This window comes from Cervus elaphus, chromosome 26 (genome assembly GCF_910594005.1).
Source record: "Cervus elaphus chromosome 26, mCerEla1.1, whole genome shotgun sequence".
NCBI classification, from domain to species: domain Eukaryota; kingdom Metazoa; phylum Chordata; class Mammalia; order Artiodactyla; family Cervidae; genus Cervus; species Cervus elaphus.
This window is the reverse complement of record NC_057840.1, coordinates 16,554,873-16,578,632: the sequence shown is the minus strand read 5'-3', so window position 1 is coordinate 16,578,632 and position 23,760 is coordinate 16,554,873. Positions and strand designations below refer to the sequence as shown.

Sequence of the window (23,760 nt, the reverse complement as noted above, 5' to 3'; positions counted from 1 at the left end):
CTTAAGCCTGCCTTATACCAGGCAGGTTTTTTTCTTGTTGTTGTTTGTTTGTTTTAATGAATGGCTAGTAACTTTTTTTATTTGCTTACACCATTGAGTGTGTTGAATGCTATCTGGTTTTCCCTGTTGGAGGACAACTATAGTTATATTGTGGCTGAGATCATAGGAAGAACCAGTATCCAGTGTAATATATTTTTGGTTTGTCATTTTTTTGGGCTTTATGCACAAATGTGAAATCTATGTCTAGGAGAGTGGGGGTGTGGGTTGACTAGGGAACTGTCTTAGGATTTCTGGAGCTCTCTGAGAGTCCAGTTAAAGTTTGTGGCCATGAATTTGAATTGAGAAAAGTTACCATCCGTTACTTATTTTTGTCAGTGGCTTGGGTGCAAGCCTGAAGTAAGCTGTACCTTAGGTGGAGCCAGAGAGTACATGGACATGCTGGAGGAGAGAGGGGCTGGGAATTCAAGGTCTGCTGGTGGCCCATGGAAGTCAGGCTGCTGTGAAGATGCGGCCGTGGGGAGGGGCTGGGGACACGGGCCGCTCAGGGTCACAGAGTTGTTGGAGTTGTGGTTCCCGGGGAAGGACAGAAGATAATCAGAGGTTGGAACGAATGAAAATGAGATAATGGTAGGCTTACATATGGGTCTAGGGCAGGATTTTTCAAGAAATCATTTTAGAAGGCCACAACTGGCATTTAGAAAGTGAAATGGCATAAACAGCAGGGGAGTTGGGGCCTTATCTAGTCTGTACAGAATTTTATGTGAGTTTCAGAAAGACTTGCCCCTTGGGAAAAGCTTTCCATTAGCAGTCATCACACCTTGGACAAACCTCACAGACTAGAGTGGAGCTTTGCCACCGCACAGAGCTTCCCCTTGGGGAAGGGGAAGGGGCAGGGAGGTGGGAGGAAAGAGGTGCCCCCTTTCCTGGCTGAGGCAGCCTGCTGGCAGGGAGAAGGCGCACTGGGGCTGGCGCTGGATTTAGCACACAGCGCTTAGGCTTTAGGCCTCATCAGAGTGGCCACTTGAAAACTGTGTGTCCGTTAAACCGGGGTGTGTATTTGTGAACTGGGTTGGGATGTAAAATGTTTTACTCTTTTACTGTGGGTCACAGAAAAAAAAAATGGAAAGACAGTGTTTGGGAACCGTGGGAATGGGTAACAGGGTACAGAGGGCAGGATCATGGGGTTCGCTCTTAGAGCAGGAAACAATACACACGCACACACACTCACACACACTCACTCACACTCACACCCACCCTGCTCTGTACCTTACAGAAAGCAGCGGGGGAGTACTGATAGTGAAAATGACTTTCATTTGGAATGCATCCTAGGTTTGGGGTTCAACCCCCTCTCTTCTAGCAGAAGCTTTGTATGTGGTCGGGAGGTGGTGAAGTATGGTCCAGACACTGGTTGAGCTTTTCTCTCAACCCTGGGTCTGGGGAGCTTTTCTGTCAGACTGAGGGAAATATACTGGAAAAAAGTCAAAGTGTGGGTCACAGCCGAGATCCTGTGATTCCGTAAAAGCTAAGTGGTGAGGAGAGGGGGCTTCTGATGTGTTCTGGGTCATAGGGAGAGAGCTTTCTGCAACTCAGAGTCACGGGGTTACCACATAACATGTGGTCAGTTGTAGAAAATTGAAAATTGATTTTTAGAGGGTTGTGAGGGTGACGAAGCTCTGTAAAAGCTCATGTGGACAGTCGTGGGAATGGTGAGTTAGAAGTTCTGGCTTCTTTCTTTTTCGGCTGTCTTGTTGACTTTAAAAAAGTAAACGAGCATCAGCATCCCCGTGTGATCTTGGCTCTGTCTTTGGAATGTAAGTAAGAACGGACAGACGCGTCTGGATGTTCCTTGTCCCCCTTCCCGTGCTCTGAGGAGTAAAATCTTGACCGTAAATTGTAAGGCCTCGTGTAGTGTTCTGGTCTGAACTTGAGAGGTGGAGAGTTTCGTTTCCCTTCCTCTGGGCCCTGTTGGTCAGGTGTTGGTAATGGCAAGCAGGCCACAATTCCATGGCTTTAAAAAAGGGATCAAGGCACGGTGGGGTGGAGAGTTGGGCAGTTTGGGTGGAGGCCCAGGCTCCTGTGCCTCTTCATCTCCAGTTGCCGAGAGTTGTCCTGTCAACCCCCTGGTCAGGTACCACAGTTTTAGGCTGATCCCTGCTGGAGAAGGGGTAGGGTCGGGATTCTTCACTGGACTGTCTCAGTGTGAACGAAGGGTGATGGACAGGGTCAGCCCCCGCTCATTCTTCTGGGGAGCGAATGTGTGTTAGGGGAAACTCCTTACGTGTGTTTTCCTGAAAATTTGCAGTTAAGCTTTATGGATTCATTGGACCCTCTTAAGTAGGCCTGGGGAGTTAGTACTGCCTTTAGTGGCTGTTTCTATGGGGAAAAAATAATAACAACTGACGTTTACTTACTTAGAGTCTGTTGTTCAGTTGCTCAGCCATGTCCGATTCTGTGACCCCATGGATACCATCCCCAGCTTCATTTTTGTCATCCTTATCTCATTCCCCACTGTGCTCACTCCTTCCCCAACCAAGTCCTCACTTCATCTGGGGTTGGGGTGTATGTATGTTTTTTCCTGTTTCCAAGGCAGTGACTCAAAATCTGGCCTGTCGTGAGTCAGTTCAGTTCAGTCCCTCAGTCGTGTCCGACTCTTTGCGACCCCATGGACCACAGCACACCAGGCCTCCCTGTCCATCACCAGCTCTCGGAGCTGGCTCAAACCCATGTCCCTTGAGTCGGTGATGCCATCCAGCCATCTCATCCTCTCTCGTCCCCTTCTCCTCATGCCTTCAGTCTTTCCCAGCGTCAGGGTCTTTTCCAATGAGTCACTTCTCTCTGGACTGCCTATAGACAGGCGTGCAGAATTAGTCCTCAGGCCTGCGAGAAGTTCACGGTTTAGAGTTGCTGGGGTTTGGCCTTCAGGGACGGTCCTGCCAGTGATGGCTGTCCTCTACAACGTGTTTAAAGCCATAAAGTTGCGAGTGTAGGATTCCTCAGCAGAGTACAGTCACGTGTGACTGTGAGGTTTTCTTGTGCCAGGAAAGACTGTGTTTTTATGTTAAATAGCATTGGGTGGCCTAAGGGATTCTAGCCACAGCTGCATTCCAGAGACAGTTCAGAGCCATGGCTGGTAATGACATCACCACCGCAGGTGCCAGATCATTCTTTCTTTTTTCCAATATAGCCTGCCCACGCCTTTTTTTCTTAAAGGACGTTTAAGTCCTACTCTGAGGATTTGTTGCAGAATAAGTATGAAATCCAATTCTGGGGGTGTGTGTGTATGTGTGTAGGTAGAGAGATGAAAATAAAGTGCTTTTGGAAGATCACGCAGTTCCAGAAATTCCAGTTTTAAGTTACTTGCGTTCAATCCCTCCCAGGAGATTTTGATGGGGAAGGGTGGGACCGAGGAGGGGGTTCAGACTAGACGAGAAAAGTAGCTGTGAAAAAACAGGGTTGAGGGGCTTCCTCCCCCTGCTCTCCCTCGATCCAAGACTGGCCTGGAGTGTTTCCAAGAGAACTCTGATTTCCAGTGTATTTCACAGAGGCCGAAGAGCTCTGATTCCAAATGTCAAGCTTGGATACAAGGGATTGGATTTTTTTTTTTTTTTTCATGATAAATTTATGTGTTTGTTGAATAAAGCTTGCAATATAGAGAAACATAAATAGTAGAAGGCAGCCTCATTCCTACTTTAAGACATAATTTCTTTGTATTTTCATATTGTATAAAATGCATTCGGAGGTGACAGAATGCATTCGGAGGATGAACACTTCAGTAAATGCACATTTATGTACATTTCACAAGTAGGGCTCATACTGTGGTTTTGATGTTTATTTTCATTTAACTTTGTGTCCCATTTGCCTTGCCAAGTAGTTTTTTTTAGAATGCAGAATTTTAGAACTATGAGGTACTTAAAGAGATAATGAATCCTCCCTGTATTTCATAGATTAGATAATTTAATAAAATGAAGTTAAATGACTTGCTCTAAATTCTCGTTACTTTCAGAACTGGAATTAGAACTGGTTCCATCTATTCCAGTATACTTTTAACTGTCCTATTCTGCCTATTTTACTTTATTTACTGGCAATATTGTGAATAATTATCTCTAGGATAAATTAGAGATTGTTGCCCTAGATAATTTAATCCATCTCACTCTAACTTTGAGTATGAAAAAAAGCGAAACTTTGAGACTACTCAAACACACCTGTGTAGTTAAATTAATTTGCCCCAAGTGATTTGGAGACGTTAGAAACCATTATGAGATGACTGGATTGTTGCTATTTTAGGGTTATTTGATGTGAACCTGAAAGAAGTGAAGTTTAAAAATGTATGCTTTACACTTAGCACAAGCATATTTGAAGTGTTTCTTTCTGTCATGTTAAAACCAATAAATCTCTTCAAACTTTTTAGTGGTCTTGCCAAACTGTTAATTATCATCTCCTTTGCCAAATTTCCTCTACTCTGGAATTCTCTTTTCCTTATTTTGCTGAATTCCCATAGGAGTTCTTGGCTGTGTAATTCCTTTGGCAACTACTCACATAGTCTTACGGCATTTCTTCTACTGTTGTCTTGAAACAGTAACATTTTGTGAATGTTAACTTTCCATGAGATTGTGTGCATGAGACTCTTGGCTCCTCAAGGACAGGATGTTGTCTTGTCATTTTCCTTCCTTCCACTTCTCTCCCCTTCTCTTTGCCTCCTCTCCATAGTCCTAGCAGAGCACCTGTGCGCTCACTCTATTATTATTATAACTTGTTAAAAAAGTTCTGAGCACATTTAGGGCAAATCCGAGAACATGGCCTCCTCTCTGTGAGTTTGGTAGTCCTGCTGGTACCGCTGATTTCAGGAACATCTCTGCAGAAAAAGCAAGTCTAGTATGATTTGCACATTGTTTTGTTCAGCAAGTAGTTAGATGTCCTTTTTGAGGCAGTTGTTATGGATTCATACAATATTGGCACACACAGCCTCAGACCCACCCTCACCTCTGTTTGAACTTAGGCTGGAAGAAACTGTATAAAACAGCTGATGGGTGGGCTGCTGCAGGGCTGTCTGAAAAATAGGTGACAGAGAATCCTCAGATTTTGTTTTTCTTGGAAAAATTCCTCCACAGGAAGTCTTCAGCATATTTTAAATGCCGCATCTTGAAGAACTTAAGCTTTTGTACATTTCTGAACTTTCTGTATCTTGAGGGAAGAAATGGAAGGTGGGATGAGGGGCGTGAAGAAACTTAAAAGTGTTGAAGTCTCAGGAGTAGGAAGTGGAGAAGAAAGGGAATAATGGCCTGGATACATTTGTAGGTGGAAGGAAAGAGTGAGAATGGAAAGAGATCGAGAAATAAGGATAAATAGCCAACTATTAGGGTGGGGACAAAAATCTGAATGTCATTTGGCAAAGATGCTTTTACTTTTGGTTTCTTCCCAAAACTTTTTCAGATGATTGCCGTGGGTGGGGAAACTCCACTAGAGATGACAGTGTAAGTGTTGGATGAGGAATATGACAGAAATAGCTTGAGTGACTGAGGTAGGAAGAAACAGAATTAAGAAACTTCTTTTTTTTTTTCCAGCAGTGCTCTGCCTTTCTTATAATACTGTGCTTAATGTATTCCAAAAAGTTTTTCAGTATCGTATGAAGAGTCTCGTTTTTGATCAACTCCTTTTTTCCTGCGGAGTTGCTTGCCTTAGAATAGGTGTCGAGCCTGCCCCCTCTTTCAGCTTGTTCAGCATGGAAAACTGTCAGGACACAAATGTGCTGCCAAAGGAGACTGATTCCAAGAGTTGACCGCAGGACAACAGCCACATCATTCTAGAGACCCGGTACACGTGTGTGATGTTTGTGTGCACACACATGTGTTCTTTTCCCTTGAAGAAGTCTCGTACACGTGTGTGATGTTTATGTGCACACACATGTGTTCTTTTCCCTTGAAGAAGTCTCGTGATGCTAGAATGTGATCTTATTTCTTTTGAAGTCTTTTTTTTTTATTCATTATTTGTAAGTAATAATGGCTCTGCATGCTCTCCAGGCTATTGGGAATTGTTTTTCCATATGTTTCTGTTCGGGTTAGTGAAAAGAGGAAAATAATTTAGGGATGAATTTTATAATTGGAAAAGGAACACTGCCTCCTAAAAAGATGTTTATGTTTACCATTGGGTTCTAGTATCAGTCGCATTATTTCCTGACCCAGGGCTGGGCTGCGCCTGACATAAGCGTTAGGAACTGAATTGTGTCAGCACTGCTCCTTAAGGCGTTTATCTTAATCCAGGCGTCCTTGGATTGTGCCCACGAGCACAGTGGTGGCAGTGATCACAGAACTGGGCTGCTGGTGTGAGCTCCGAGGAGCGCAGTGATCACCCGGTGAATCCAGCCCCGGTGCACGTGAGTTGGTGTTTTTCTTTAGATGCTCTATTTTGATCACATTAGGGATCGTGGTTTTTAAGTTACCTCTGTGTCATTCTCCTGGGATGGGCTGATTAGCCCTGAATTCTGTCTCACGGGGCCCTGTTATGCAGCTAAAGTAAGTAGAGGATGATGGCCAGTGAGGTACCAGCCGCAGAGCTGGTTGTGGTACGGTCCAGATTTGGGTGTTTGGGTTGGCCAGCTTTCCTGGAAGATAAGCTTATGTTGTATTTACATAGATACGTCCTGAAAGTTCTGTATAATTACACAGTTGTATTTGAGTGTTCCAGAAGAATTAAATAGTACATCTCCTGCTTTCCTGCTGTTCCCTTGCACTTTTCCCTTGTTCCTGCTTTCTCCTGTGATCTTCTGTGTTACCCTGAGTGGAGAAAGGAGCAAAATCCTCCATACTTTTCTCTGGTGAATGCTTTGCACCAAGGAGAGATGACAGAAATGCTGTGGTTAAAAAAAAAAAAAAGCCACGAGTCTGCATTTTTGTACTGTTTTTACACCTGTGGGGAATTGGAAGTTTTGAAGTATGAGGTACACTGGGAAAAGAAAAACCAAGAGGAAAACGTGTTTTGGAAAAACAAACCTGGCCAGGAAATTAGGTTTCTGCCTTTTCTTACAATATTCTTTAAAAAAATAAAAATTCCCTCACTTAGCTCAGAATTTCTTAGATTCTCTTGTGTCTGTGATGCAAAGGATTGGCTACATTTTCAGGCCCCTCCCAGACTCATGATTCAGGAGGACTGTACATCCCCAAACATATTGTTGGAGGACTTATTTCAGAGCCATTTCTGTTTTCTTCTTGCTTCTCTTAGAATTCAGTACCTTTTTATAGGTGGTGATCCTTTAGGTCATTCTTAACCCACGAGAACCAGTCATACAGGTGAAGATAGTTGTTTCACACTCCTCACATTGTCCTTATATGAATCTTAAAAAGATGGCATGACATTTCTTGTTATAAATGTGCCAAAATAGTGTTTATTCTGTTAGAGGGCCCTTTAATTTAATATTAGGCTTACTTTATTGAATCGTTAAGGTGATTATCTTGGATAATAGAAAAATAAGATGACAGTGCCAGGAATTGTCTGAAAAAACAGGTGCACAGTTTGTTTTTTAAAAAGCGTTTTCTTATACTCATCTCTTTCTCCTCAAATGTACTAAGCATAACTTTGTGCAAAGTAGTGTGTGTTTTGCTTTGGGGGATCCAGAGATAAGACAGACTTGTTAAGTATGGTGGCTAAGATGTGCTCTTAGGGCCGGTACTACAGAAAGTGCAGAGCTCTGGAAGGGGGTAAGGGAGTGTTGTGGGCACTTGGAGGAGAGACGGATGGCCGTCTTTGGATGGGGCATAGCTGGTGGCTGCATTTTGCCTGATGGTGGTGGTTGTGATGGGCATGCTTCTTGGCTTGCTCACTTCTGAGAAGAAGCTGGAGGAGTAAGCCTGGAGACTCTTGGGAGTTTTCCTCCCTCAAGACTAGAAATCATCATGCATCCTACTGAGCAGAGAAGTTAGAAAGGAGGGTGTGGCCAGAGCCTTAGAAGACTGTATTTCAGGTGGAAGAATTTGGGTTTTCTTTCTGCAGTTTTCCAAATAGGTGAAGTGATGTGATCAGAGCTGGAGTGTAGGAAGAAGAGGTGGATAGAGAGTCACAGTAGGGCTAACAAATTTACGAGAAAATGTTAGTTATGAGAAAATTTGACCTGTCGGTAACTTTGTTACTGGTTTTACTGACTTGAATCAGAGTCTACCTCTTGTTTTTTTCCTACAGTACAAAAGTCATCAAATTGTTTTTTTAGGGCACTCTCCACTGAAGATAACTAAGTATATACCCTTCAGATAAAAGTGAGAAACTATCAGTTTGTCTTCCTTGTGATCTTTTTCCATTAAATATATTCAGCTATTTACTATATTTTGTAATTAACCTTGACTCCTGGCATTCTCTCACAACTTTTTTTTTTCCCTTGAAGGCATTTCTAAAGTCCTTTTCATATCAGTGCTTTAAAGACATTACATGATTGAGTGGGTATATCACCACTTCACCTCCACCTCCATTTAATAAGCGTTTAGTTCCATTGTAGTATATGCTGTTTTAGGAATTTTCTTGTCCTGTTTTTGACAATAGTTTGTCTGTAATCCTTGTGAACATTGTTTGGTGTTGCTAGCTTGCAAGTCAAAGTATCTTGGAAAGAAAGTCAAAGTCTTGTAGCTACTGAGTGAAAGAGTTAGAGTTGAAACTCAGATCTGCCTGTTGCTGAATCGTTTTGTATCTGCAAGTCTGTTTCCTTATCTATAAAATGCAGGCATTGATAGTACATTTCTAATAGAGTGCTCATGGGAAATGAAGTGAAATGATCCATGTGCTGGCGTAGATTGTAAGCCATCTTCTAAACAACATAGATGCATGGTATTTGTGAATCTAAAACAGTTAATTGATTCAACCGATAAGTAATTTCACATTTTGAATTTTAAAGGTAATTTTCTTTTCAAATTTAATGAAATCACCCAACTTTTAAAACCTCAAGCCCTCTTTTAATTTTGTGCACTGTAACATGTGAAACTTGTGTTCTCAATAGTTTCTTTTAATTCTTCCCCACAGACTGTCATTCTACACTTTGAGCTCTGTTTTGTGTTAATTTTTGCTGCCTTTCCCCCCTGAAATGCAATAGTCCTGTAGTGTCCTGGTGGAAACATTGTTCTCTTTGTTTGGGCTAAAGAAGTGCCTTTGTCATTCCTTTGAGACGTTCTGCAGATGCCATTTTGCAGTTCCGAAAAATATGTCGCTGTCCTCCTTCTGCTGTGTTATATTGTGTGTGTGTGTGTGTGGCTTGGTATTTTAATGAAGTTGTAGTGAAAACTTGACAGTGATAACTTGTCACGTGATGATAAAACATAAGGCTCTTTCTTGACTGTAGATATGTGGTCCCCATCTCTCTATAGCGTTGTGTGGTCCAAAAGTAGATCCCCTCCTTTATTCAGAGATTTGATGCTTTTTGACTAACTTCACAGAAAACTGTTAAAACAGCTTCTTCGAACAGGTACTGCTTTTTAAAGATCTCTTAATTTATATGTTCTTAATAGCATTTTAAGTGGCAAGTATCCCCTCTAATTTGCTAAGTGGCTTTAATCCTTGTACTAAGAAGTGGGGGCAAAAATCTTTTGGGAAATTGCCCTGATAAAATCCAGGAAATTCCTTTCATTCTTTTAAATCCAGTTAAAATCGAACTTTTAAAAAAGGCCTCTGATGTAACAGTGTCTGCAAGCATGTGCTTCGTGGAGTCCAGTGATTTCTTGTGGATAGTGCCAAGCTCGAAGGGGAACAGCATGAATGTATCCCTGTGTTTCAGGTAGATCTATGCCCCGTGGCACACGACCAGGTTGTTATGACTCTGCTGGGACTTGGCCATCTTCTTTTGTACTGCTTTTAAAACTGCTAAAGTAGGGGTACAGAAATGAAGGGGGAAACTCATATTTCTTTGTTTTAGTGGATTTTAGTTTATTAAAACATTTCTTAATTATATGTTTAGTGGGAAAAGCTTGTTAATATAGAAAAATACAAATAAAGCAAAATTTCCCATTGTCCACATTCAGGAACAGCAATTGTTACCATTACAGCTGAGCATTTCCAGGGTTTTATCTTAATTTACATATGAGGTAGAACAACAGCACTGTCCTTTTAAACATGCTTGTTTGCCCTTGGCAAATGTATATCTAAATTCTTCTCCTGTAAATTGAAGTATAGTTGATTTACAGTATTGTTAGTGTCTGGAGAAGGACATGGCAAATTCCATGGACGGAAGAGCCTGGTGGGCTACAGTCCATGGGGTCACAGAGAGTCGGCCGTGACTGAGCACATCAGTAGCACATTGTTAGTTTCAAGTGTAGAGCAAAGTAATTCGGTTATATATATCTATATTATTTTTCAGTTAGAGTTCATTACAGGATACTGAATATAATTCTCTGCACTATATAGTAAAGCCTTGTTTTTCTCTTTGATATATGGTAGTGTGCATCTGTTGGTCCCATACTACCAATTTATTCCTCTTTCCCTTTCCTTTTGGTGACCGTGAGTTTATTTTCTGTATCTGTAAATTCTTAAGATAGTAGTGCTTAATTTTGGAAATGTTACTCCATAGGGCATTCATTCATTAGATGGACTCACTTGAAAGTTCTCAATTAGTAGAAAGTGTATACATTTATTGCCTAAAGATATATGAGTCAGAAAAGGATAGGCGAATCATTTTGGATGTTTTCCAGGATCATAAAAGCATAATAGGTCTATATTAGAACTGTTAAGAAGCCTTTGAAACAAGGAAAGATCCTATCACATAAGCCCTGGCTCGTCTTGGACAGCTGGCTCATTGATTTCCAACAAGAGCTGATTCTGTGGTGGCCCGGCTCCTGTCATCTGGGGCAGAGGTACCCCGGGATTACAGTGTTTGTATATGTCTAGCCATCAGCTGGGCTGGTTTTAGACAGGGATACCAAGCCCTGTGTCATGCCATCCCATCTGTTTCTTTTAGAGATAAGTACGCAGTTGGTGTGGGACAGATCCTGTTAACACTAAACTCCATGGCAGAAATAAACTTCCCAGGTGGCTCAGTGGTAAAGAATCTGCCTGACAGTGCGGGAGACACTGAAAACTCCAGTTCGATCCCTGAGTCGGGAAGATGCCCTGGTAACCCACGCCAGTATTCTTGCCTGGGGAATCCCGTGGACGGAGGAGCGAGGTGGGCTGCAGTCCACGGGGTCACAAGGAATTGGACACGACTGAGCGACTAAACGACGTCAGCAACATTAAAGGCTGAGGTGAGAGGAGATCCTCCCCAGGGGATTGGTGGATGCTTCGACCAGTCTTCTTCCAGAAGAGAAAAGCGCCTTAAGCCTGGCTCTTATTACTCTAGGATCCAATGGGAAGAGTATTTACTCTTGATATATAGATGATAAGCCAGCAGGAACAAGTTTCTAGATCTTGTTATATCTGTGCTGTTCTGTTGTTTCATTCAGCATTCATTGAGTTAGATGTTCTGGTATGGTTAACATGGAATCACAGGTGATAATGGGAGGAGATAAAAAAGGGATTGAGGAAGATATGAGACACTCGAATTATGGCTGAACCCAAATGGCTTGAATAGATCCAGGAAAATTCTTTGGTGGGAGGAAAATATCAGGGGGATGGTGACAGAGGGGGAAGTTAGATGTAGCTGCTAAGTAGATTATTAGGAGTGCTACATTCCACCATTTGTCTGATATATATGTATATACACACACACACACACACACACACACACACACACACACACACATATATGTATACACACAGTTCCATACATTTAAGTAGAATGCATAATTGTGTGTACATCCTTTTAGTTCAGCTTACACAGGTCAACTGCAGGTACAATCCTTCCCCCTTCCAAGGACAGACCACATAAAGTTCTGTTGGCCTGCTGCATCCAGAGGCAGAGTATTGTCTCACAGAACACGCTGTCCCGGTGATGTCCCTCCCTCTGGCTTCAGTTCCATCCAGATCAGATGTCAGCGATCAGCCGCGTTGTTGAGATTTCCCCCCGGACAGTGCTCTACCCTGCCCTGTCCTGTTGTGTAGCCGTAAATTACCCTCTTGGATCACCAAGTTGTGTGGTTCGTGGGGTGTATGACTAGGTAGGCAGGAGCCATGGCTCTGGGGATAGCTTGTCCATGAAGTGTGATTCCTGATCAGATCTGACTGCTCCTGGTTCTGTCCATTTGGAGGATCGCCTTCACTCACTGTGTGTACCTCAGGGCCGTCTCTGAGAAGGGGCTGTGTTACTCTCCATTTAAGTCTGCCTTCGCCATCTCGGCATCCTGCATCCTTTGCCAGTGGGTCCTTCTGGAGTGGTAGACACTCCCTGCTAGGTTGGTTCACCAGACTTCCCTTTGAGAGCCTTGTGATTTGTGAGAGTGTGTATGTACCATAAACTCACAAATAACTTGATTGCCTCCCCCGCCCCCATGTTTTATTCTGTTTTCTAAAAGTCAGTAACAGAGCTATTGTTAGGTTTGGTCACAAACTGCTTGTTTTTAACCTCCTACCTGGAAGCTGGGGTTGGTTTTTTTTTTTTTTTCCCTCAAGTGTAGACAGGGGAAGTGGACAGTCTAGACAGAGGAGAGTCAGCATTAATGAGGACACGGAAGCGTTTCTTGTCGAGGAGGCTGGTGTGGCTGCAGCTCGGGATGTGTGAGAGAGAAGCAGAAGACGAGCCTCGTATCTGGCCTGGAGTCAGTCGGTGCGGAACCCGGGAGATTATACGGAGCAGTCTGGTGTCCGTAGTCCCTGCAGAGCCACTGGAAGCCTTTCAGAAATTTTCATTGCTATTATTTCTTTGAAGGAAGAGGCATAATGGCAAATATCTGTGTTGCAGAAATACTACATGCCAGGTTTTATAGGGAATTACCGGATTTCCCTGGGTATCTGTGCCAGTGAATTTTACCCTCAGTTAAAGGCATCTACCCAAGGAAGCCTCCTTTTATATTTCTTTTATTTATGGCTTCTAGGTGAAATTTCCAACTCCAGTAACACTTTTGTATTTCTGTGCAATAAAATCTGGTGCTGAGGTTTTTGGGTGGTATTTATTGTACCGGTGACTAGGATCAAATATTTACTTAACCTAATTTTAATAGTAAACCTCACTGTTACCAGTTAAGTACTTTGTTTTTACAGCAGAGTGATAACCTGAAGCTTGGCAGTACTGATTTAAGTAGGTGTCTTTGGTATTTGTTGCTCTTTATTATGAGACAGATTTGTGCCCAGTCTTACTGTGAGCCAGGCTGGGCATTTAAAGATGAGGACGAAGACAGAGCTGCACATAACTTCACAGTGAGGAAGACTGATGCCAAGAATTCAAAAACGGTCATTTCAGCAGTAGAAGTACCTATAGGGAAAAGAACAGCGCTGTGAGCCTGGTGAAGAGTGAGGAAAGGGTCAGGAGTGACAACTGTACTGAATTTAATTTTTTTTTTTTTTTACTGGGATTTTTGTTTGTACTACTAATTGAGTATGACCTATCAGTCCATTCATCAAACATTCCTCTGGCTTCCTTTACTGTATGATAGGTGTTACATTGGGTTGTGGGGGATATAGATGTAAGACTACAGTCTTTGCCCCTGGGAATCTATCGTTTACATGGAGAGACAGCCAGTCAATAGCAAAGAGGAATTGGGGGACTGGGAATTGCCCTTGAAAACTGGATAAATAAAACATTTTTTAACTGTTTTGCTTAATAATTAATAAAATCATACCATGTATCAAGTAAATGAGAATCTTTTTGTAAATTACCTTCTTAATAGTTGTACAGGAAATATTTGTTGAATGAATGAATGTATCTTTTGTGTAAGAATAGGTTTTTACAAATTGGTATTAACACAAAAGAACGTTTGCATTATTTGCTACTGGCGATCCCTTCATGGATAGGATACTTTTTCTTTCCAATTGAAATTTCCAGGAAGTATCACTGTCCTAGGGTTTCTGGCCAAGCACTTTTCTGAAGCCAATGGGTGGGTGTATGTTTAGATCCAAGAGAAACAAATTATAACCATGGATGTGAACTTTTCACGGTCTTCTCAAAGTAAAAGCTTGAAAAAATATTTTTATGCTTCTCTCTTGCAAATACTAATATCCTTTTCTAAAGAGGAGTTAAAGCAAAGATAAGATGTTAAGTATACTAGGTATTCATATTGTTCCCATCCTTCCTTGTAATTAGTACAACACCTCAAAATGTTCATTGAGAATTTTTGGCTGTAATTTTGAATCTTAGAACTTGGTAGAAAGAAGTATACATGTTCAGTTCAGTTCAGTCACTCAGTCGTGTCCGACTCTTTGCAACCCCATGGACTGCAGCACGCCAGGCCTCCCTGTCCATCACCAACTCCTGGAGTTTACTCAAACCCATGTCCATCGAGTTGGTGATGCCATCCAGCCACCTCATCCTCTGTCGTCCCCTTCTCCTCCTGCCCTCAATCTTTCCCAGCATCAGGGTCTTCTAATGTTTCTGGTTCTTCTGACTCTTCAGTCAGTTCTTCTCATCAGGTGGCCAAAGTATTGGAGTTTCAGCTTCAACATCAGCCCTTTCAGTGAACACTCAGGACTGATCTCCTTTAGGATGGACTGGTTGGATCTCCTTGCAGTCCAAGGGACTCTCAAGAGTCTTTTCTAACACTACAGTTCAAAAGCATCAATTCTTTGGCACTCAGCTTTCTTTATAGTCCAACTCTCACATCCACACATGACCACTGTAAAAACCATAGCCTTGACTAGACAGACCTTTGTTGGTAAAGTAATGTCTCTGCTTTTTAATATGCTATCTAGGTTGGTCATAACTTTCCTTCCAAGGAGTAAGCATCTTTTAATTTCATGGCTGCAGTCTGTATATCTGGTGAAGTTCAGATATCATTGGACATTGCTGTTTTAAATAATGTAGGTGTTCTGGGAGTAAAAAAATAAAAATACTACTATAGCATTAGATTTTTGAAGCCTAGCAAAATAAACTGGGTATGCAATAGTAAGAGCTTTCTATTATACAAAATATAAATTAGACACATCAGAAGTCTCTTAGCTTAAATTTAAATATGAGTGTAATTGGGAAGTGGTAAAGGCTTTGTAAACTGTAAAGCCCCTATAAATGCATACTTGGTGTCAGTCAGTCAGTTCAGTCGCTGAGTCATGTCCAAATCTTTGTGACCCTATGGACTGCAGCACACCAGGCTTCCCTGTCCATCACCAACTCCCAGAGCTTGCTCAAATTCCTGTCCACTGAGTCGGTGATGCCATCCAATCATCTCACCCTCTGTCATCCCCTTCTCCTCCTGCCTTCAATCTTTCCCAGCATCAGGGTCTTTTCTAATGAGTCAGTTCTTCGCATCAGGTGGCCATCAGTCTTTCCAATGAATATTCAGGATTGATTTCCTTTAGGATTGACTGGTTTGATCTCCTTGCAGTCCAGGGGACTTTCAAAAGTCTTTTCAAATGCCACAGTTCAAAAACATCAATTCTTTGGCGCTCAGCTTTCTTTATGGTCCACCTCTCACATCTATACATGACTACTGGAAAAATCATAGCTTTGACTATACGGTCCTTTGTTGGCACAGTTATGTCTCTGCTTTTTAATGTTCTGTGTAGGTTTGGCATTTGGTGACAATACTTGGTATGGTACACAGATTTCTTAAACTGCAACCGCCCCCCACCCCCCTAATATGACTGCCATCATGGTCTGTGTTGGTGTGGAAGAAGAGACAGTCATGTGGTGCACATTCTACTCGGTTAGCTAATAGAAAGGGAAAGTGGAAATCAGAGTAGTAAAGAAGTATCACAGGCTTAAAATTGATATATGTTAGTTTCAGAGCCTCTGGGGGTTCCATGTCATGGACTTTGAACCAAGATTATACAGTTTAGCAACAAAAATTTGCTTATATAATTAGGTTTTAAGCATGTTCAGGACACTTCCTTATACCCTAACATAGTATAGCGACCACAGTTAGTTATAATATTATCAATTCTTTTTCTAGACCTTTCCCCATCTCAGTCTTATAGGAAATAAAACACCTCATTTCTGCTGTCTAGGGCTGTCTCTTTGATTTGCCATCACAATTCATTCTGTACAAAGCACAGTTTGCTTCTTCATGCCATTTCTCTTGTTCACATTCCTAATATTTAAAGTAGATTTTTTTTGTACACAACTTACTTAGGAATGGATCATTTACCTACTCTGACAATCTCTTTTAGTTGGTACATTTGGGCCATTTGCTTTTAATTAATTGTTGCTGGGCACCATTTTGGTCTTTGTTTTCTGTTTGTTCCATCTTTTCATTCTTTTTTTTTTTTAACCCCTTTCTTTTTCTGTCTTCCTCTGGATTGAGTTATTTTTCTTTAAGTCCATTCTATCTTTACTATTAGCTTATTCATCTATACCTCTTTTTTTTTTTTCATTTTGTTTTTTCTTTTTTTTACATACCTCTTTGTTACCTAATTTAACTCATTTAATTTGTCTCCAAACCCTCTGTTCCTCCTTCTATAACTATTTTAGTGACTGACTTTGCTGCCCAATTAATTGCTCTTTATCTTTCTCTCTTAACTCTGATGTGTTGCCAAATTCTTATCATTCTACCAATTGAATATTGCTTGAATTTATCCATTCCTTCCACTGATACTGTCTCTCGTCAGATCCTATAACCTGCACGACCTGAGCTGTCTTGGGGTACAGTTTTAGCTGTGGTGGTCAAAGAAATACAGGTCTTAACATTGACAAAGAATTGACAAACCACTTATGTGTTTACTCTGGTCTCTTGAAACACCAGAATGTGGTTTTATAATAACTGCAAAACTTAAAAATTCTCCATATCACTTTATGAATTTTTCTTATTCTTCCTCATCACAGTTTAAAAAGAGCTCTCATACTCTTCCCTTTCAGCCAGCCTCCCCCCAAACAGTGAACACCAGCTCTCAGCTTCAGTTTGAGTCCCCGCTGAGTTCTCTATGGATCTGTTCTTTAGCAACTCAGCCCGTTCCACGATAAATCAGTCAAGTTGCTTTCAAAATTGAAATTGCAATGGCAAAATTCTCTTTGGAGATGAGGAAGCAGAGACTGGCTACCTATTTGCTAATATTTTATTTTTTATACATTAATGCAGCTATCAGTTCTTAGATGGAGAAGGAAATGGCACCCCACTCCAGTACTCTTGCCTGGGAAATCCCATGGACGGAGGAGCCTGGTGGGCTGCAGTCCATGGGGTCGCTAAGAGTCGGACACGACTGAGCGACTTCACTTTGACTTTTCACTTTCATGCACTGGAGAAGGAAATGGCAACCCACTCCAGTGTTCTTGCCTGGAGAATCCCAGGGACGGGGGAGCCTGGTGGGCTGCCGTCTATGGGGTCGCACAGGGTCGGACGTGACCGATGCGAATTTGCAGCAGCAGCAGCGTTTCTTAGATATGCAATATCTATATAATAGATATGTAATGTTCTGTCTGGTTTTCCTGTCACCCCTCCTCCCACAGTTTAAAAAATTTTTGTTCTTCATATTGTAGTCAGAATTGTAGTTTTAAAGTCTTTTGGTTTTAAGCTTAAAATCCTTTCATGGTACCACTTAACTTTTCAGAAGAGCCTCAAACTTTGTAACGTCACTTTTATTCTTGCAGTTTTGGATTTTAACTTACTTATTGAGTTTCAGATGTCAGGTTTCCTCTTTGAATTTAGCTCATATATCAGGTTTTCTGTCATGTCTAGGCTTTTGTACATGTTGCTAGCAATATTCTACTCTCAGGTCTCAATTTAGATATAACTTCCTCTGGATATCTTTTCTTCTGTGTTCTTCCTTTCACTGGCCTTTTCCTCCCTGTTAGATATACCTTACTCCAATTGATTCTTTTCCTGTCTCTTTTTTTAAAAGAATTGTTTTTTAATTAAGGATGATTGCTTTACAGAATTTTGCGGGCTTCTGTCAAACATCAGCATGAATCAGTCATATAGGTATACGTATGTCCCCTCCCTTGAGCTTCCCTTCCATCTCCCTCCCCCTCCCACTCCTCTAGGTTGTTACAGAGCCCGTGTTTGAGTTCCCCGAGTCATCCAGCAAATTCCCATTGGCTGTCTGTGTTATATATGGTCATGTAAGTTTCCATGTTCCTCTCTCCATAGCGCTCACCCTCTCCTTCCGCCCCCCGCCCCTGTGTCTATAAGTCTGTTCTCTATGTCTGTGTTATCACAGTTGTTTGACGGTCAATGGGCTCTTAACAATACTAAGTACTTGAATCCATAAACATGGATTTACTTAGGTCTTTGATTTTTTTTGAATACTGTTACATACTTTTCACTGTACAAGCCTTATACTTCCTTATCTAAATTTACCTTTTTTTTTTTCACAATTTACCCTTGTATTTTACTCTTTTTGATGCTAAGCGAGATATTTTTGGATTGTTTATTGCTTACGTATAGTATTGCTTACGTATAGAAATACAACTCAGTTTACATATTCATTTTATATCCTGCACCTTTCCTGTACCCATTAGCTTTTTAAATGTATTTTTAAGGATTTTTATTTATTACAATTATGTCATCTGCAAGTAGAGATAGTTTACTTCTCCCTTTCCTATTTGCATGCTTTTTATTTTTCTTGCCTAGTTGCCCTGGCTTGAACTTAAGCACAGCACTGAATAGAATGATCAGAGGTTGTGACGGGGGCATCTTGTCTTGTTTCTGATCTTAGGGGGAAGCTTCCAGCCTTCGCTGTTTAGTATGATGTCAGCTGTGGGTTTTTGTACATGCTCTTTGCATGTTGGGGAAGTTTCCTTTTATTTTTATTATTTTTAGTTTATTTTTTTAGTTTGTTTATCTTGAAAGGATGTTGGATTTTGTCAAATTCTTTTTCTATTGAGATGATTGTGTATTTTTCTTCTATTAATATAATTATATTGATTGAATTTCATTTTTTGAATCATCCTTATATTCCTAGAGTAAATCACACTTGATCATGATATAAGATCTTTTTAATACCTTGCTGAATTTGGTTTACTACTATTTTATTGAGGGATTTTGCCTCAATTAGGGGTATTGGTTATAGTCTCCTTTTTTGTGACATCTTTGGTATCAGACCTCGTAGAATGAGTTGGGATGTTTGGGATTTATTTTTGAGTTGATGAAATGTTCTAAAATTGTTTGTGGTAATGGTTGCACAACTGACTACCCTAAAAAACATTGAGTTTTATGGTTAAAAGTGGGTAGCTTGTATGATATTAAAAAAAAACAACAACAAACTGTTATTAGCTCCCTTACTCTGCAGGGAAAAAACCCACCAAAATAAAACTGTAGGCAACGTGACCTATCTTTGTTAGCCCAGAGGCCTTTTCCTTGTCTTCAAAGCTCTCAACAGTCTTTCCAGCTATCATATTTCAGCATTACTTCTGACTTATCTTTGTATGTGACTGATGCAGTGATAGTGGTCAGCCCACTGTCCTGCTCACTGCTTCCTGCTTTGCCAGACATCCAAACCATCTTGGGCATCTTGCTGCTTCAGTTTGCCCAAGGACTATTCCTGCTTGTCTTGAATATCACTGTCCCTCTTTCCCACCAATGACAATATATCCTTTCTTACAAAGTTCTGTTCAAATTTCTTCTGTTTGCTACTCTAGCCTGCCATTGTCTTAGTCCCAAATGCCTACATCAGATGATTGTTGTCTCACTTAAAAACTTGTTACGTGTGATCTGGAATTACGTGTAAGTTTGCTTGCGCAAAGAGTGGGATGGAATGTTTGAAATCAAAACTATTTTGGGAAATCTCGTATATGTATTTGTAGTGTCAAGAGGTATACACTTTATTTGATGCGTTTATAGTTAACTCACAAGTTTATAGGACTTCCCTGGTGGCTCAGATGGTAAAGCATTTGCCTAAAGTGTGGGAGACCTGGGTTCGATCCCTAGGTCAGGAAGATCCTCTGGAGAAGGAGATGGCAACTCACTCCAGTACTCTTGCTTGGAAAATCCCATGGATGGAGGAGCCTGGTAGGCAACAGTCCATGGGGTTGCAAAGAGTTGGACATGACTGAACAACTAAACTTGCACCTTTCTCAGGTTTACGTAGATGGCTTTTTATTTGCACTTCTCTGGTCTCTTCATATGGTTCCTAGTGCTTTGAAGAAAGGCACGATGTGGTATTTTTGTTGTTTAGTCACTAAGTCATTTCCAACACTTGCGTGACCCCATGGACTGTAGCCCACCAGGCTCCTCTGTTCCATGGAATTTGCCGGGGAAGAATGCTGGAGTGGGTTGCCATTTCCTCCTCCAGGGGGTCTTTCCAACCCAGGGATCAAACTCCTGTCTCCTGTTTTGCAGGCAGATTGTTTTTACTACTGAGCCGCCTGGGAAGCCCATGATGTGGTATACCTAGCCATTAACATTATGTGCTGGGTAAGGATCTGTTGAAATATACATATATGTTTGGAAATTAGAAAGATCAAGACTTTTCACTTGTTCTTTGAAGTTTTCCTTATGTATTTCTAAAAAAATATTTTTTGAGAACATGTATTAGAGTGAAGTGAAAGTCACTTAGTCGTGTCCGACTCTTTGTGACCCCATGGATGGGATTCTCCTGGCTAGAATACTGGAGGAGTGGGTAGCCTTTCCCTTCTCCAGGGGATCTTCCCAACCCAGAGATCGAACCCAGGTCTCCTGCATTGCGGGCAGATTCTTTACCAGCTGAGCCACAAGGGAAGCCCAGAGAATCTCCTTCCCCGCAGCAGGAGTCGAACCCGGGCCGCCTGGGTGAAAACCAGGAATCCTAAACGCTAGACATGTATTAGAGTAGAACATGTATTTATAGTAAGTCCTAATGTCTGAAGTCCATGTGCAAATATGAGGCAGAGGTAGTGAGACTGTTTATGTCAAGACTGCTTTTTGGCGTGTGGTGACGAATAACTGGGAGTTTGCATAAGCATAGTGGTATAATGTAAAGAACGTGTTTCAAATAAAATAGAATTAGGTTCAAACCTCAGACATCTGTGTCATACATTGTTGTCAGAGGTTAAGCCAGGATCCAGGTTCAGGTTTGTCTGATTCCAAGACTGACAGTTAACCACTTTAGTATTTTGCATTCCATGCTTTTTAAGGCAAGTTAATTCATTTCTCTGAGCCTCAGTTTATTTCCTTATTAAATGAACTTGATAATACTTACTGTGCAGAGATGTTTTGAGACATAAATAGGGATGTTTGTAAAGAATAAGGCAGAGAGCTTGCTCACAAAATAGGCAGGCCTATTAATCCTAGTTAAATATTTTGTTTTTTCAAAACAATTCCAACAAAAGAGATTTTCAAAGTATATCTGACACAGAGAAAGTTGCTTATCTCTTGGCTTTAGAATATTGAACTCTTTGCTGTACATTTTGGCACAGTTTTTGGTGTTTTATTTCTCTAGAATTTAGATAATTTTCCAAGTAAGTCATTTGTTAGCAATTTCTTCCATTCTCATCTTTGTTGTTGTTGTTCAGAATGAGTTATTGTCAAAGAAGTAACAAAATTGTCATCACCCTCCCTTCTGAAGAATTTGAGAATATTTGACATTTGTGGTTAACTGCAACAGTTATTTATTTAAAACTTTAGGTTTTGAAGTTTCTGGAGTGAAGTTTAGGAAGGCTGATTTTTTTTTTTCTTTTTCGGTTGAAAGCTGTAGTAAGAATAAACTAGAGAAGTGGTTACTGGTTTTCATCTTGGGTGTGGAAGTATGTGTATGAGTATTTTGTTGATGTTGCTATAGGAACATAGTCAAAATCCAGCTTGAGAAACATCACAAAGTATTGATTTGGCTACTTGAATTGTTTTTCATATGTTGGAGTTATATCTAATTGATTTCAAAATGTCTTTGACTTTTTTTCCCTTTTCGGTCACAAATATCTAGGTATCAAAAGTTCAAGTCAGTATTGAGGATATTAACACTAATATTCATCTAGTTATTTTTGGTTAGTACTACTCCTTAGAGGTTTGGGGAAAATTTTCTATTAAGGCATTTGGGGAAAAATTTCTATTATGGCAGATCCAAATTTCCTGTTTGTGATGGTGATAGACTGTAATTTAAAAAATGTGTATATCCATGTATTATAGTTTCAGTTTAGTTGGGGATTTTTCTTAATGAAAAAAAAATATATATATATATTTATATATATATACTTTTTTCAAGTTTTATGTATGTTTTCTTTTACAGATTTATTATGGAGTTATACTGGCCATGCTGTCTATTTTTGCTTTTTAATAAAGCTGCAGTTTGGGTCAGGAGAAAGTGATTCCAGTCAGCAGTTTGTAGGGGAAAATAGCTCTGCTTCTGGTTTTTATAGACTCTCTTGCTCAAAGGAAGGACTGCCATTGAGTCAGTTACAACTTCAGTGGAAGATGTCTCGCAGCTGGGCCGTTTTGGTTTTGTTCCAGAGATAGTATTTGTGTGTACTGTCAGAATGTCTTAAAGGCCCACCCTGGAAAGGATTCAACTCTATAAAAGGAGTTTTGTTTTATAACCTTTCACATATTCTTATGGGGTTCTGGTGGTGACCGTGGTCTTTATTGTCTTGTCTTTTAAACTGGCATTTTATTGAGACACAGGCTTCACAGTTTGAGAACAGGAATTACAGTTACGGTTATTGTATCTTGTAAATACATTTAACCAAGCCCTTGGCACATGCTGTGATTGAAGCAAAACAAAATACCCTTCTCCAAACCTTGCGATTTCAGTGACTTATTTTTTTAGCTTCTTTTTCTGGGCATCTATAGTGATATGAAGAGGGCACTCATTTTATGATATTATTGATAATTTAATAGGTACTGATTTACAAATCAGTTAAGGTAGAAGATTATGCGGAGCATCCCCAATTTTGAAAAACTTACAATACCAATAATTTTCCATGTTGAAAATGGTTACGTTTAACCCATTTTGAATCCTGTGTTAACACGAATGCTAAGAGGATTATCATTGACGGTGTTCTAGGAGACTGACCATATTTCCTCTTTGGTTGCATTTTCCTTACACCTCTTCCTCTTCTAGTCCGTGGATGTTTCCAGGTCCCGTCTCTGGGCTAGAGATGCCCCTCTTGCCGTCCCAGATTAAATCCGTCCCTCTCTTCTGAGCTTCCTGGCGTTCATTTTCCTTTCTCTCCTTTGCATCTTGAACCTCTCCCTCTTCATCTTTCCCACCAAAAGCATTGTTTCGCAGCCGTACTTCTTGTAGTTACTGTCGTTTCTTCCAGCCTCTTCTCTGGCATTAAATTTCAGAGATATAGTTTACTCCCCTCTCTTCAGTATTTTCCCTTTAGCCAGTTGTCTTTTTCTTCGACTATCCACTGGACCACTCTTTGAGGCTATCAGCAGTCTTTCGTGATGCCTGCAAAACCGTATTTGTTACCAGAAGCACTCTGCCCTTCGCCTGTTGTCCACTGCTCCCAGCCCAGCTCTTCTTTTGGGGCAATACCTGCTTGGTTTGATGTCTTTATCTTATTCTGGTCCTTCCCACCCTCCTTCATAGGTTCTTTGCTCCCTGCCCGGTTATTTACTATGAGCATTTTTTTTTTTTAACCTCTGTCTTGCCTTGGGTTTCATCTCTTCTGTAGCTTCAAATCACACTGATTGACCAAGTAGTTCTAAATCTTGGCATGGAAACCTAGGCTCTGTGGTTCAGACACATATCTCCAGCTGGCCTGATTTTTCACCCAGATGTCACACAGTCACTCAGTCCAAATGTGTTAAAAGTGGAAGCTTGGGCTTCTTTCATCCGTCTTTCGTATTCTGTTTGGAAGTCTTATCTGTAGGTTCATGTTCCCACTGTCTGACCTTTGACTGCCAGGAACCTGGGAACTTC

At 40.9% G+C, this 23,760-nt stretch overlaps 1 protein-coding gene across 12 annotated transcripts in view; it reads left to right on the top strand.

Annotated features, from left to right (window-relative positions):
* The window catches only part of EPB41L2 (erythrocyte membrane protein band 4.1 like 2), a 205,862-nt gene that overhangs the window by 50,714 nt on the left and 131,388 nt on the right, over positions 1-23,760 (top strand). Inside the window, exon 2 of one of the 12 annotated variants that reach the window (XM_043888089.1) lies at positions 6,258-6,370. The exons of the other annotated variants lie outside the window; for them this stretch is intronic. The gene's annotated coding sequence lies outside the window, so the exon portion shown is untranslated. The remainder of the gene's footprint in view (positions 1-6,257; positions 6,371-23,760) is intronic. 12 annotated transcript variants of the gene reach the window in all.